Genomic DNA, 14,975 nt, shown 5'->3' with positions numbered 1-14,975 from the left:
AAAAAAAAAAAAAAAAATCAGCTAAAATGAATTTAAGACAAAGTAAAGAATAAAATCAGACAGGCTGGGTAAGTCATGATATGAAAGACTGAAATGCTTCTACTCTTAAAATGACAGCCAGTGTTGTACATGACCAAAGAGGCAATAGTACACTGCAAAATGATGGTTTTGCTTTGACTGGGGATGTCACTCTGTGCAAGCACCTGGCTGCTGCAGGAGGGGATGCTCTGCTGGGTCCTTATTACTGTGTACATGGTCTCTTCCCAGCACTGAGAATGGCATAACATCTGTATCATGTGGGCCTAAATGAGGCCATGGCACAGTTTTCATCAAACATTACATATATTGTAAGCTAAAGAAAGAAAAGCAGGGGATATAATTGGCATTTTTCTGCAGAGCAACTGACAGTGCTTTACAACTTATTTTCAGCAAGTGTTATGCGGGTACCTTTGTTTCTGGGAAGTGACAGTACCTCATAAAGGAGGACAGTGTAAAGTAGATTAGCTTTTCTAGCAGGAGTAATGCCATTATGACATTCTCTTGGACACTTTTCGTGCTATGCAGGAGAACCTGGGTCCATTTTTTTAAAGATAAATTACAGCACAAGAACAAAAAAAGACAAGTACTCTGTCATCTTGGCATAATGCTGGGGATTTGTGACTATCCATGCGTTCTGCCTGCACCGTGCTGTTCAGTCACACCAAGAAGAAATATTGCTGGTCTATACTGCTGCACCTTGTTCAGAATACCATAGTTAATGTGGGGTCCATTAAAGTGTCTTTATTTTCAGGGGCTTTATAACTCTGATAAAAAGTCTTTGTAAGCTTTAACAGGATAGCAGATCAGGCCAGCAGAGAGTTATTTTGCAAAGGCTTTAAAATGAAGTTTCAGCTTAAAAACAAAATCATTTTTTGCTAATGAGATAAAACATTTATACAAATTTTAGCATGTGTGTGTTGCTGAATCTTGCACACCTATAGAAACCTTTTGTTAACTGTGGGAAGAAAGTAAATCCAGAATCCAGAAGTTGTTTTTCTCCATAAACCTTGACTGCATGACATATTTTTAACTTTCCACGTGCTGATGATATTTACCCAGAAGCCAAATACGTATTGTACTCCAGACACTAAAAATTTCTTGCAGGTATCATAATTTCAGACAGGGATATCTCTATTCATTTTTCATATTTTCACTTTAAAGAGATGCAGCTCATTCAGGGAAGACTTTCTAGCCAGGTGAGCCTTCATGGCCATGAAAGCTGCTACAGCCTCTTTGCCATTGAAACGTGGGGTTGATTTATTTATGGCCCAGCCCTGCTGAATTCACTGAGACCCCAAAATCTCATAGTGATGCTGAACTTGGACTGAGACTGAAATGGAAAAGGAGGGAGTTACTTTTTCTGTCTCTGATTTCTGCAGCTTTGCTGTAAAATCTCTGTACAGGACTGCAGCTATGTTGTGGTAGGGTAACTTCCCTTAAGGCTTAAATCAACAGCAGATTGTTTAGCTTTTCCCATTCCCAGGGCTTCCTTTCCTTCCTGATTTGCCCTTTTTCCCTTGACTTTTAAGAAGAGACACTCCTCCTGCTTTTGTCCCATTTTTCACCTCCAGGAGGTGGTAATTCTATTGCTCAAATGGATTCCTGCTGGTTGCCAACACAACCATGTAATTCTGAGGGGAGAAAAATGCCTTATCTGCAGTTTTGATTTAAAGCAATTTCTTGAAAACATAATAAAGTTTCTCACCAATGGCATTAAAGTTAATAATCCTTAATGTTGAAAAGTGGTGGTTAAAAGAAATGAACGAGCACTTGAAGGTTGCACTCTTTTATTTTAGCAGATAGGAACTCACTTTGGGTTAGATTACAGCTGTACCTGGTGCTGGCATGAAGGAGGCAAAGGAGAGAAGAGTTTCTGGGCCATCTTGGTACCCTCTGAACTGTGTCCCATAGCTCAGGTGGTGCCCAGGGAAATCCTGTCAAGACTTCTGGTCCCAGAAGGAGACAGAGCTAAGGATGAGAGGAAGAGAGGTCCGGCCTCTCTCCTCCCCAGCATTAATCAGCAGTGCAGAGGACAGAGAGCTGCAGCCTCCCTGAAGTGCAGGAGCTCTCTGAGCTCCTCCCAGCACAACTGGACACTTCTGGGCTTTGCTTAATTACTATTCCATCTAATTTTTTTTAGTTCTGCCTTTTGCATGAAAGAGCACATGACCTAGATTCAGTCACTAGAAATTACCTCTGTCCATGTCCTTGGCAGGTGCTGAAGGGAGACTTCATTTGACTAAGGAAGGATATTTTGTTCTTCAATTTCTTCAATATTCTTTATGTCAGAGTGTCTCAATTTATGTTAAATGTGTGTCTTTAGCTTTTATTATTGTCCCTAAGGTATTTTCTTAAAAAGGCAAGTGCAACTGGCTTCTTTCACTCTCAAGGTTTCTGTTACATATGTGTGTGTATATATAGATATATATGATCTTCAAATTCCCTTTTAAATATCCTCTTTCTAAGCCATGTGAACTTAGGTCCCATAAGCTCACACTTTTTAGTCCATGAATCAGCTTCTTTGCTTTTCCTAATGCCTTTTCAAGTGCTATATTAATATCATTTTATAAGGTGGTGACACAATATTCTGGCTGGGCTTTGCTGGAGAATTAAATAATCCTGTTCTAACTTCACTGAACATGCATTCCTGTTCTAAGAAACTGTGGGTATAAGCATGTAAAATAGGAGATATGTGTTGGCTCTCAGTGTTTTTCCCTGTCACTTCACCTTTTGTTTTTGAGCAATGAGTTCACCATTATCCCAAGGTCCTTTTTGAATCCCTTCGGCTCTAAATCCATCAGATTTATCTGGTATTTGTTTACTTCTGGCCAATGTGTAGTAGTTTAAGTGTGTCAACATTAATTCCATGAGTCTGTCAGCCAAGTCAGGGATGGCCCAAACCCTAGCCCCAAACTGGGTTTGGGTAGGTTGTGTTGTTTCTTCTCTCTTTTTTTTTGGGGTAGGTTTTGTTGTTTCTTCTCTTTTTTTTTTTGCCTCCATGTTTGGCTCTCCCTGCAGTTGTGCAATGTCAGCAAGTGCAGCCTTTTATTTTGAGAAAGTTGCTCTTTCTGACTGGGTCATTTGTCTGGATTAGTTACTGTAGAGGTCTGGGGTGCAGCCTTTGGAGAGCAGCAGTTTCTGGGACCCTGTGAGCACTGCTTGTTCCACCTGTCATGGATTTGTGCATCCCAAAGTGAGCATCCCTGTCCTGTCCCTAATCCCACAGCCTGGCTCAGCTCTGGGCTCACCTGCTGCTGGACCTGCTTCAGTCACTGCTGATACAAGAAGTTTAAAAGCACTGTTTGATATCTTTGGTCATAGCAAGAATACTTATTCTGGAAGAAATTCAGTAGGATATTTTAAGGATATAATAACCTTGAAGACAGCAGCACTGGGAGCTGCCACTAATCTGAGTGATGTGCTGGGAGCAGTGAGCTCCCTTGGGACAGTGCCTGCAGGGCTGTGCAGAGCTCTGGATGCACACATTCATGCAGGAATATATCCACACAAACCATTTCCCTGCAAACTGAGAGTGAGACAAAACTCCATCACTCGACACTTTAGCTAAAAGTGTTCTGATATCCTGAGAAAATGATTCATTTGTGGAACAGTCAATTTTGGCATCAACCTCCCAGTGTTGTTGGTCAGGCTGAGTTGGTTGGAGTCTTGTATCTCTTAAATTCTTGCTAGTTGCTGTCTACCAGATTATTTCAGCATTAATTCTTATACAGGCTGTCTGTAAAGAGAATAGAGATTATTTGAGATGTTACACATTAAGGTTTAAGTTGACAGATTTAACAGCTATTTATCTCTAGGGAAAGTGATCTTTCTAACTTTTTGAGTTAGCAAATGCTCCCTGCTGATACCCATTGCTCTTTTACATGTGTTCCAGGCCCCCTGGAAGTAATTAGCAGCAGGATAAATACCTGCAAGATTATAAGGTTTACATTTTATTAAACATTTTTGAATTTCAATACCTTCCTTGTCATGAAAGCACTTCTGATGAGCATACATCCTCTAATAATGACACAAATCATATTACTCTCAGCCATTTATCAGCATTCATAACATTTTGCTCCTGCGAAATTATTCCGTGATTTATTTTTAAAAGTAATAATCTGAAGGATGCAGCAGTACTTAACACAGCAGAGATAAGATGAGGCAAAATTAGTGAGCAATTAATGTAAAAGGTTTTATTAGTTCTTTAGTTGAATTTGTGTAAAAAGTATAAAAAGTATTCATGTTGTAGTCTGCTTTGCATAGAGTGCAGATAATTAGTCTGTGCCTCTGTATTCTGACCAATGCTGCTGTTGAAAGGTAGATGGGCAAGTTTCTTAAGATTGATATTTACTGTATTGGTGCTCACAAACTTAAATAAAAGTAGAGTTTTATGTGAATTTCCAGTAACCCAGCCCACGCTTGTTATTCTTTCAGGTCTTCCTTATATTGCCAAACTCTCTGGTAGGTCCTGGTGATTGTATTAAAGCCATTTCTGTTTAATACATTGATTGCATGAAAGTCATTTCTGTTCTTTCTAAACTGTCCTTTAGGGACAGTTACCAGTGAGGGCTAGCTGGGTGCAGGAGGGGAGCAGAGTTTTCCTGTTGCATGGAGTCATATAAGAATTAGAGCAAAGCACACATAAAAATGCAATTTGTAGTTGCAATGTAGCAGGTAGTGTCCACAAAGCTGTGAGAATCCCAAAAGACTGCACCAAGGCTTTCTAAATCTTAGTAAAACAGAAGCAACTTTTAGCCCTCAGGAGAATTTTTTTTTCATATCCTACTTTTCTTGACAGGGAACACTAAATGCAACACCACATGTAGTGGTGTGGGGTATAAGTATGATTTAATTGTATGATTTACCTCCTGCTGGCATCTGTTTGATCTCTGTGACCTGTACATCCCTTACTTTAAATAATACTTCCAAGGACTGCTTGCTGGGATGGAAGGAGTTCTTCTCAGGCAATCTGTTGATTCAATTCAACATGCTCTTACTTATATTTTATCTTACAGTATTTTATTTATTTTATTTATTTTTCTTGTTGCTAAGAAAGAAGTTTCTGTGAAAGTGAATCCACACATTCTTCTCTTGGGCATTTGTCATGTCCTGCCTGAAATGTAGTTCAGAGTTCATTAAACAAGCCAGAAAATTGCATGCTATCTCAAGAATGTGACTATTTGCTGCTCTCCCTGAGAGATGCCATAGACTTGGTTCTCTTGTCTCAGTAGAGGAAAGGTCTGCTGTTAGAGATGGCATTAATGTTATCACCTAATTTTTATTGTGTGATTCTCTTATCAGAATGTATTAATGCATATTCTGTTTGGTCATTGCACAATACTCTTGGTGGGAGGAAAATTAGATAGACCTGTATGAAAATAATGTATTATTTCTAATCTAGCTGTTAGTGTTTTGGGGTTGCTGATGGCACATGGAACACAAAACATTCCATCGTTTTCCAGGGTTTCACAACAGCAGGGTGAGTTCTGAATCTGCTTAATTTTCGCAGTTACAATGCCCGAGACAAATGCAACACTGAAGTCATGGGACAGTGCAGTTGAATGTAATATCAAAAGGACTATTTTCAAAATAGCTCTGGTCATCAAACAGAAAAACACTTCAAATGTATTTGCCTGTAACTAATCACAGGGCAGATGCTGAAGCACACATTTTATAGAGGAGCTTAATGTTGACATAACATTGAAATCTGGTCTTTTCTCACGCAAATCCTGAAAATATGTACATAATTATACACAAATACACAATATTTTGCATAGGAAAATAAATTTAAAACATATGCAAATATGTAATTAAGGTATGTGCTGTACCTGGAAGTACACAAAGTTTCTTGTTGGCTACATTAAATGTTTTATTTCTGCTGGTTTGCTTTGTCTGTGCAGTGTTTCTGTACCTTGTGGGCTTGAGCCAGGGTTTATGTCAGGTGTCTTTTCAGCAGCATTTGGGGGCAGATCTGTGGCAGGGATAAGAAAGTGGAAAATGAGATCTTACAAAGAAAGTCATTAGTGTTACCATTTTCAAAATAACAGCAGAAAAGTGGGAGTAAAACTGGGATATTTAGGAAGATTTTTCCACCTAGAAGTGGAAGGTTTTCTGGGTTTGGTTTGTGTCTTATGCAAAGCAGAGTGAACATGTTTATCTAGTTAAAAATAAAAAAGAAAAAATTTATCTTTGATTACAAACTGGCCTTTTCTCTGCTGTGTGGAATGTGTTAATATTTGCAACAGTTGTAAGAGTGTTTTAGTAAAACCATTATGAACTACTGTGAGGAACAGAATCCCCCCATTATGTCACTGATAAAAGGGAAACAATTGAATATGACCCAAGGGTGGATTATTGTCACCAAGCAGTGTTAGAGAATGTGCATTGCAGTTAGAGTAATTGCACAGCTAACTGATTTCCGTGCCTTTAAATTAAAATTGCACTATGAAACTACATTATCTAATTTTGCTTACCAAGACATTTAGGAACTGTTTTCAAAGTAGAGCAGACTTGAAGTAATGTGAAGAAATGGAGGGAAAAAAAAAAGTCCTTCTTGCATAAATTATTTCTGATAATAAAAGTTCTGGAGTGAAGAATTCTGTCAAACTATAACAAACTTTGCACAGAAGACAAATAAGTATTCGTTATCCCGTGATCCAAAAAAAATTATATGAAGCTGCAGAAGTCAAATTGGTTACAATTTTTTTCAGCATTTAATGAATGCAAAGAAAAAAAGAAATTATATAAAAATGATTTCTTTAATTTCCTTACTTTTATTTGGGAAAAATTTGTCTCTCTCTGGATATTGGAAAACTCAGGGGACAAGAGATTCAAAGCCTTCTGCAGTGCTTATGCAGAAAGTCTGCTGTTAAGACAGCAGCAAGCCAAGACTCATTAATTAATCTTATTCCTATATTTTTCTCATGAGTTTATAATCTCTATCTCATCCTAGACAGTTACACTTCCCCCCAAACATTTGTATATTTTAAAAGCCAGTAACATCTTAAAATACCAACTACCACAAAACTGAAAAGCTACCAGAATATTTTGGCTCCTTTTTCCAAGTTGGGAAACACATAAGACACAAACAAAATAGATACAGAGCTTGGCTGAAGTTAACTTGAATTTTGCCAATGAAAGCTTGCAAAATACAGCCAACTTGGCTATTAGAAAGATCCCTCGAGCCAGCACTAATTATGTCAACAAGTAGTTTGTGCTCAGTCCTTACTGAGTCCTGCACTTTTATAGGATGGGAGGATGAATGTCATATATATGTAGGGAGCTGAGCAGCTGCTTCATTTACCATTACTCCATTTAAGGGTGTGCTAACCTTGCAACAACCTAGTGACATCATCATTTTTCACCTTATTCCTTTCTCATGGGGTATGTCTTCACAATAAGCCCGAGGTGAAAAGGTTTCCTCGGCAGGCAGACAGCCTGCATGACAAATGTGCTGAGGAGTCAGAGAAAATTTTAACCTGCCCTACCTAGCCACAGTCACTTTTTGCACCTAGGAGCAAAGTGATAAATGTTTTTCTTCAAAAGCAGGGAGGGGTGTAAGGGAGAAGACATGGGAAAAGAAAAAGTAGGATATGCCACATATGATATTGTGCTGAATGGATCTGCATGGCTGTTTTTGTTTTCCCCTCAGGTAAGCAAGCAGAGTGCCTGACCCCTTACATCTTGGTGATGGGGTTCAGGCAAGGGGATGCTCTTTGTCTGAAAAATCTGAGCAGTATTTCTGCATTGAACAGATCTGTGTTACACTCACCTTGGTGAGCTGGGATTTCAGCTGCATTTTTACTCCGTGTGTACCGTGGCCTAATCACTAAGGAAACATTCTCACACAGAACTGAAAAGTCACTGTAATTTTTATGGATATTCCCTCTCATTCCAGCATAATGCCTGATTTTTCCATAGGTGATTTTTAATCTCTTAATGTACATTGCACTCCATCCTGTTGTGTCCTAGACTAAAGCCAGGTGTAAGTAAAGCTCATCACCCTTTGCAGTTGCTCATCTGCAAAATGCTTGGCATAGCAGTAATTTAAAAATATTACGTAAAATGAACTCTGATGGCAGTGTAGACAGATCTATATCATTTCTGTAGCTACTTTTAGTTATGAAATAAGTAAAGATGCAATCCAAGAATTTATAAAGTGTATTTCCATTGTGGACTCAGGGGTGGCAGGCTGGTGGTAAAGCAGTGAAGGATGAAATCTTCATCTTTGTGCCGGGGCAGAGTCCTGCCAGAGCTGCTGAGCTGAGCCAGGTGTGCTGCTGGGAGGTGTTTGTGTCTGTTCAGTGGCTGTGGGGTGATCCCTCAGCTGCAGAGGGTGCCTGGCCCCTGCCTGTTCCCCTGTCCCAGTGGGAATGGACGCTGTGCTGTCCCCATGGCTCCAGCAGTGCTGGCTGCTGTGCTCATCCCGCAGCCAGAGCAGGGAACTGGCTCCTGTGTGATCCCTGCCCCTCCAGGGAGAGCTGGTGGAGCAAGCAGGGTCGTTTAAACCCGGAAAAAAGTGGATGGATGGAACAGATTCAGGATTAGGATGTCAGGATGGATCTCCAGGAGATGGGTCAGGGAGCTGGGGATGTGAAGCTGCACGGGCAGGTCCTGGCACACAGCTCTGCTCTCCCCGTGCCTCTCTCGTTTGTGAAGTTTTGTGGACATGGTAATGTGCATAAAGTGTGTGTATTTGTACCTGCATAACGTGTCTGCACAGCCTGCACTGCAAAACCTACCAAAGAGCCAGATGGGGACAGATCTTCCACGCTGCATCGTTTGTGATGCGCTGTATAGAAGACTTTTCAGATATTTTAATTGTCATGTTAAGATTTTTAGATGTAAAGACATCTTGATTGAGCAAAAAGGCTTTTAGCTAATTTAAGTTGGAATAAAAGTGAGCGTTTCAAAGCTGTATGGAGGGAATAGCTCATAAATGAAGCATTTTCCCCCTTAGGGATATAATCAGAATGCAGAAAAATCCCTGTAGGAAAGACATTCATAAATTAGAAAAAAAATTGCTAAACAGAAGCATCATATTGCCAGATATGAAGCTGAAAGTATGCTAAAAGAACCCTGGCCTTGTTTGTAAAGTTGTGAATAAATCTGTTAAAAATAATTGAATTTATATTTAACTTGAAAAACAGGGTAAGATCTTTTATTCTGCACTTATAAGTTTGAATACACCTTCAGCTGCTCTTAGTTATCTCAAATTAAATCTTAAATTGAGCTTGTGGTTCTGTGAATTAATACTCTGGCCTTTCAGCTCTTTTGCTGAGGTCATTCAAATCTAATGGTAGAAATGGTCACAGGGTCAAGTCTGGGTATGTAGAGTATAGAAATGGTTTAATGATGCCAGCAGATGTTTGCATTCTGCATGTTGGAGTTGTAATGCACTGGTGGGCTCTGTGAAGGCACTCGATTATCACGTTATTATATCTTCATTCTATCTGAATTGTGAGGTAGGGAATAAGAATGCATTAAAATAAGGTGACAGTTCTGCCTTCAACCAACAAAAATAAGCAAAATCAGAGTTAATTTTCTCCCTATGCCCTTCTTAACTGTCCCTATTGTGCTTAGTCATTGTCAGGGCACTGGGAGGTTAAACTTAAATAAATAGGCTGCAGTTGGCTCAGAAAATTGAGACACATAAGAATGACTTTGAAGTGCTTTGGGTTTACCCATTATAAGTCAGAACTTAAGTATTATATGTGTGGACTTTAGTTCTCTATTAATGTTGTAATTCTGTAAAGGGTTGAAAATATCCATGAATATGAAAATATTAATAACTAAGGAGCCAATAAAGAATGATGAGGTCCCAAGCAGGTTCTGTCATATGGACTCAATGCTGTTCATATAAATAAGTGCAGATTTTGTATAAATATATTAGTAGAGCAGGACATGCATTACACAGTAGCCAGTTTTAATAATTTTGGATTATAAAGATATTAAAAATCAAGTAAATGTACAGAATTGCAAACTGCGCTGTTTGCAGCTTCTAAATACAGACTTGCATTCTTAATGCTCATTTACTCTTTTTTGTTTAAATTTGACCTCCATTCCACCTCCTTCTAAAACACATTGTTCCAAAAGTGCTGGTGTTTTTTTCACTCAGAAACACAACGTAGCCAACATCACTAAACAGAAAGCATCCCAGGACAGTTCCATTCCAGGAGTTCATGTTAATGACATTTTGCAAAGCTATATTCCTAGGCTAAAAGTCACACGTGAAGTTTCATCCTTTCACTTGTAGCAATTTAAAAAATAATTTTATAGTAGTTTTAAAAGTAAGTAAATGAAACATGACCAAATGCTGACCAGCCTTTTGTTTGGCCGTTCTGTGTAACACCAGCATGGGATATTTACTGCTGTTGTGAGCTTTATTTGTCATCTCTCCTAGCTCCTGCCTGCCACCTTTCTCCTTGGTGTGCACAGATAATTACAGCCAGCCATGGTGATTGTCATTAAGGCTGTGGCAGTAACAACTCTTCACAAATATACTGTGATTTGAACCTACTCCATCATAAGTTTATCCAGTAATAATGCATTTTGTGGACTCAGAGAGGGGTGAATATATGGCAGTGCATAGCTGTAAATTGCAATAACTCCTTAAGTCAACAAGGACTCGGTGTCCTGTCAGGTGGAGCACACACTCCATGGGATATGTTTTCCAAAGGCTGCTTCCAAAGCGTCTGTCCTTTCTCCAAGGGTCTGTGCACAGCAGTGCTCCCCAGGCTGGTGCAGAGGGCAGAGCCTGCGTGCTCCTGTTTGCTGCTTGGAGCCAGCAGAGCGTAGGAGAGGGGAATGAGCAGCCACCCTCTGGGTCTTCCATCACTATCATTGCAAATAAATAAATAAGTAACCTGAATTCCCCTTCCTGAGCCAAAAGCTACCTTCAGGTTCACCTCTGCAGTCTTGTTGAAAACAATGTATGAGCCAGCAGAGTGCCCTGTGGTGATTTTTAATTCCCCAGTGCATTTCCTGTGCTGTGCCGTGTCCCTGGAGCAGGAGGGGAAGAGGGAGCATCTTCTTCCCCCTGAGAGTCACTGGCAAAGCCTGCAGGAGAGCTGGAGCAGTGCAGCCATGGAGAGATCACTGAGGGGAAGCTGCACTCGAGTCTCCTGGATTGTTGTGTTCTGCAGCAGCATGGAGGGCTGTGCTCAAGTGTGATACATTTGGTTCTTCTGCGCTGTGTTATCACTTTGTTGCTTAAGTGGCCTTGTGAAAAGGCAACAGCAGTCCAGAACCGACAGCACGAGTTAAGTCCATCAACAATGCATTTGTTCTAATGTGAAATCTTGTTACCATTTATCAGCCTGGAGATGTATTTTGACAATCAAGAGATATCGTGCAGGTGGTTGAAATAATTTTGATGTGTTGATTTTTTTTTGTTTGTTTGTTTCCAATGCATGCTGATTAATCCTAGGCTGCATATCACACCAAATTGGAAAACACAGCCTACCTGTGTGATGAATGTGCTTAGAAAGGTTTAAAGTTTTGCTTGCTGCAACATCAGTGCCCTTGAAGGCTGTAGACTGACTGATCCAGGATTGAGAGTACAACCTTATCTCCCTCTCAGATGCCCCCTTCCTCCTGCCCTGCTCCCTCCTGAGAGGCTGAGCCCTGTGATGCACCAAAGGCTAAGTCTGTGCTAACCCAAAGGACCAACAGGAATTAGATAATTTTTTAATGCTGACTTTTCAGGGGGTGGCTGCTTGTGCTGCTGGGAAAAGGCAGGGAGGCAGTGATGAGCACCTGGAGGCTGTCCATGGTTCATGAGAAGTAGAGGGTGGTAACCTTAGTCTTTGCACAGATAAAGCTGTACCTGCAGCCTCAGCAGGAGCATCTTCAGAACCTGCAGACATGGCTCAAGTGAAGCACAAGTATGCCTAAAGCTTCAGAGTAAAATCACATGGAAATTACCTTTGCATCTATCTGTGGACTTGGTTGTCCAGGTTTTTATGTGTCTTTGTGCAGGGAAATGTGTTGGTGCCCACAGATTTATTGGCATTGTCATTATCGTAAAATTCTAAATGAGAGTTTCCCTTTCTGCCCCCCCAGACTGAGTGCAGAGGAAACCTAAGCAGTTATCCTGGTCATTATAAGCAAGGAGGAGGGATGACTGGAACAAAGGCATCGTGTTGTACAGGCTGGTTTTTATCCTCAGTCAGCTGGATTGCAAATAAAGAGATAAATATGCATTGCCAAAAAATGGATTATTCTTTTATTTTTCTTTAAATACTGTGGGGTCTCTCCCTTGTTCTACAAGAAGACCTACAAGGTCGCCAAATTAAACCTTTATAAAATCCAAAAATTGAATCTTAGTACATCCATTTTCCTAACACAATTTCTGCAGTACCTATTGGTGCTGACAGTTTTGGTCACATATCTCTATTGTGCTGTTCAGTTTTATTTGACAGTGCAGGATGGCATCAGCATGTATTGGAGGTAACATCTGAGCTGTGGCTGCTCTCTTGGGACTGCTGTACTACTTTACCTCCTTGCCATCATAAATGGATGTTTCTGTCATTCCCTAAGATTTCCTCCTGGGTTAGGCATCTTTCTTTAATTATTAATCAAAAGCAATGTAACAATCATTGCAAACAAATGTATCACTGTACTGAAGCAAGTATGTTAGATGGGATGTTAGTACTATTAGTGGAACAGGGTTTGGATGTAAAGGTTGTGATCTTGTCTTTTGCACATCTGCTTGATACATAAATTATTATGCTCATCTGAGTATTGTATTTCCCTGCTGCAAAAAGAGAAAAATGCAGTAGCCTGGCTTTTTCTGCAGCCTGCAAACTGAACAAAGGCCAAGTGACTTATGCAAAGCCATTGCAGAAATCTGTGACATAGCTGGGACAAAAATGTCCCGAGTTTGAATGCAACCATATGCTTACCACAGGGAAAAAAGAGAGCATGGCTACAGATAGGCAAAATCCCATTGCTTTTGTTCGAGTTGAGTCTGGTTTCTGAACTTCTATTGTCTGGGCAGCTGAGACTGGTGGATGAACTTTGTGTGTCCAGAGTTTTCACAAATGTTCCACTTGCAACAGTCAGGCTTTCAGAAGGAAATCTCCTTTTGATATTTCTTGTTTTTCTAGGCAAAAATCAGTGTGTACTGCCTGGTTCCCGCTTTGCATTTACTCACACAGGTCTCACTTCAGACACGGGATCCATGGCAGTACCTGGGGAGTGTCTGCTGTGAATTAAATACCTCTTGATAGAGGCTGCACAACTTCCCATTGCCTGCTCCCCTTCCTGCACACCCAGCTTGCCAATTCAGCCACAGGAGATGGGGTTTCATCACTAAAACCTGCTACTCATTGTCTCAGAAATAGAATATCGATATAAAAGGTTTGCACAGAAACAAAGCAAAGGCTTCATTTGGTTTCCATTCACAGCCCCAGCTTAATCCTGCTGCTGAATACGCAGATGTACAAAGCTGGGGCTCTGCCTAATAAAACACGTGTGATCAAATCTGAACTGCTTGTCTCCTTGAGACATTCATTTAATACATAAATTTAATATACTTTTCTTTGATAAAACTCTTATTAGGTGTTGAAGACATTGCCATCTTAAATATCAGACTAAGGATATTTATTGACTCCGGCAAATCAGTAGTTCTACTGAAGATATTAAACTCCAAAAGAAATTATCCATATTTCATTGTGTGCAGTATGTAAGGGTACAATGCATTGCATTGTAGTATTTAATTTTTTTTTATTCTTGAATTTCTTACAGGTATCAGTCTAAATTCAAGTGAAGTCAGGCCGTCTATTTTAATATTAGCATAACTGTAAAAACTGCCAAAAGAAATTGCCAGCTTGTGAACATTCATTTCCATTTGTGTTCACTCCAGAAATGTTCTATCTTCTTCAACAAACCTCTTGCTATTACAATAATAATATAATATAACATAAATATCTGTATTTATTAAAAAATGCAGTTTTGCAGCCCAGAGTCACCCTTGTAGGGGCACTGAATTTTGGCCCTTATTGCTGGAAAATAAAAATTGTCTCATTCTCCTGCTAACATCATGTTGACTTTTTAGGAAGCAGAGGGCAAACTTTCCAGAGCAGCTGATAACTGCTGTATACTCTACTCATAATGAAACTTGTATGAATTCTTGCTTAGGCTGATTTGAAAAATGCACACTGAAAAGTGAGAATGATATAAAATTCTGGCTTTTTACTCCTAGAAAAAAGAAATCCAAACAGTGAGCTGCAGTATTTTAAGGAAACTGTTTTAATCTACCTGTCTTGAAAACATTTTCTTCCTTTAATCCTGCTGCACTCTGAATATGATCACTACGTGGTAATGAAGAAGAGGTCAAGGTTCCAGTTTTGCATTTCTTTCTCAGTATCAATTACAGGATTCAGCCTCTGTACTTTTAAAAATGCTTGACCCCAAGCTGGCTTCCACTCTTCCTACAGGCCTTAACCTCACCTGCCTATACCAGCCTTGGCAATCAGGGGATGTTTGTAAGGCTCTAGGAAGCCACAGATTATAAAACAGATATTTAAACAAATATAGAAGTGATGTTTGCTTGTAAGCTTCTGCTAGCTAAATTTCCTTGCTTTTATCTTGCTATAAATACTATCACTATGTGATAATCATGTGAGAATTACTGTAATTTCTGAGTAATTTGAGGTTATCTGTAAAAGAATGCAGGTTATAATGTTCTTCTAAATTATTAGCTAGATCTGTCTTTAATATACATTCTATATAATGTAATTTAGTGTCATTCTAAAGGATTTTTACCTGCAAAAATAATTACCAATTGAATGTTTGAATATTTTATTGATGGTTAAAAACTATAAAACCTTCCATGAGTTCATGGAAATAGATTTTTTTGTGTATAACAAGACATTGTTATCCTGCTTTTAAAAATGCCTAGATTGTGGGTGCTTCTTCTATTTCAGTGAATA

The 14,975-nt window shown here is 39.5% G+C and overlaps 1 protein-coding gene across 1 annotated transcript in view; it reads left to right on the top strand.

Annotated features, from left to right (window-relative positions):
- The window catches only part of WWOX (WW domain containing oxidoreductase), a 471,393-nt gene that overhangs the window by 270,897 nt on the left and 185,521 nt on the right, over positions 1 to 14,975 (top strand). The window lies entirely within an intron of this gene.

Source organism: Pyrgilauda ruficollis, unplaced genomic scaffold (genome assembly GCF_017590135.1).
Source record: "Pyrgilauda ruficollis isolate IOZ18807 unplaced genomic scaffold, ASM1759013v1 scaffold13, whole genome shotgun sequence".
Classification (NCBI taxonomy): Eukaryota; Metazoa; Chordata; class Aves; order Passeriformes; family Passeridae; genus Pyrgilauda; species Pyrgilauda ruficollis.
Note: the sequence above shows the minus strand (reverse complement) of the source record. Positions and strands in the feature narration are given on the sequence as shown.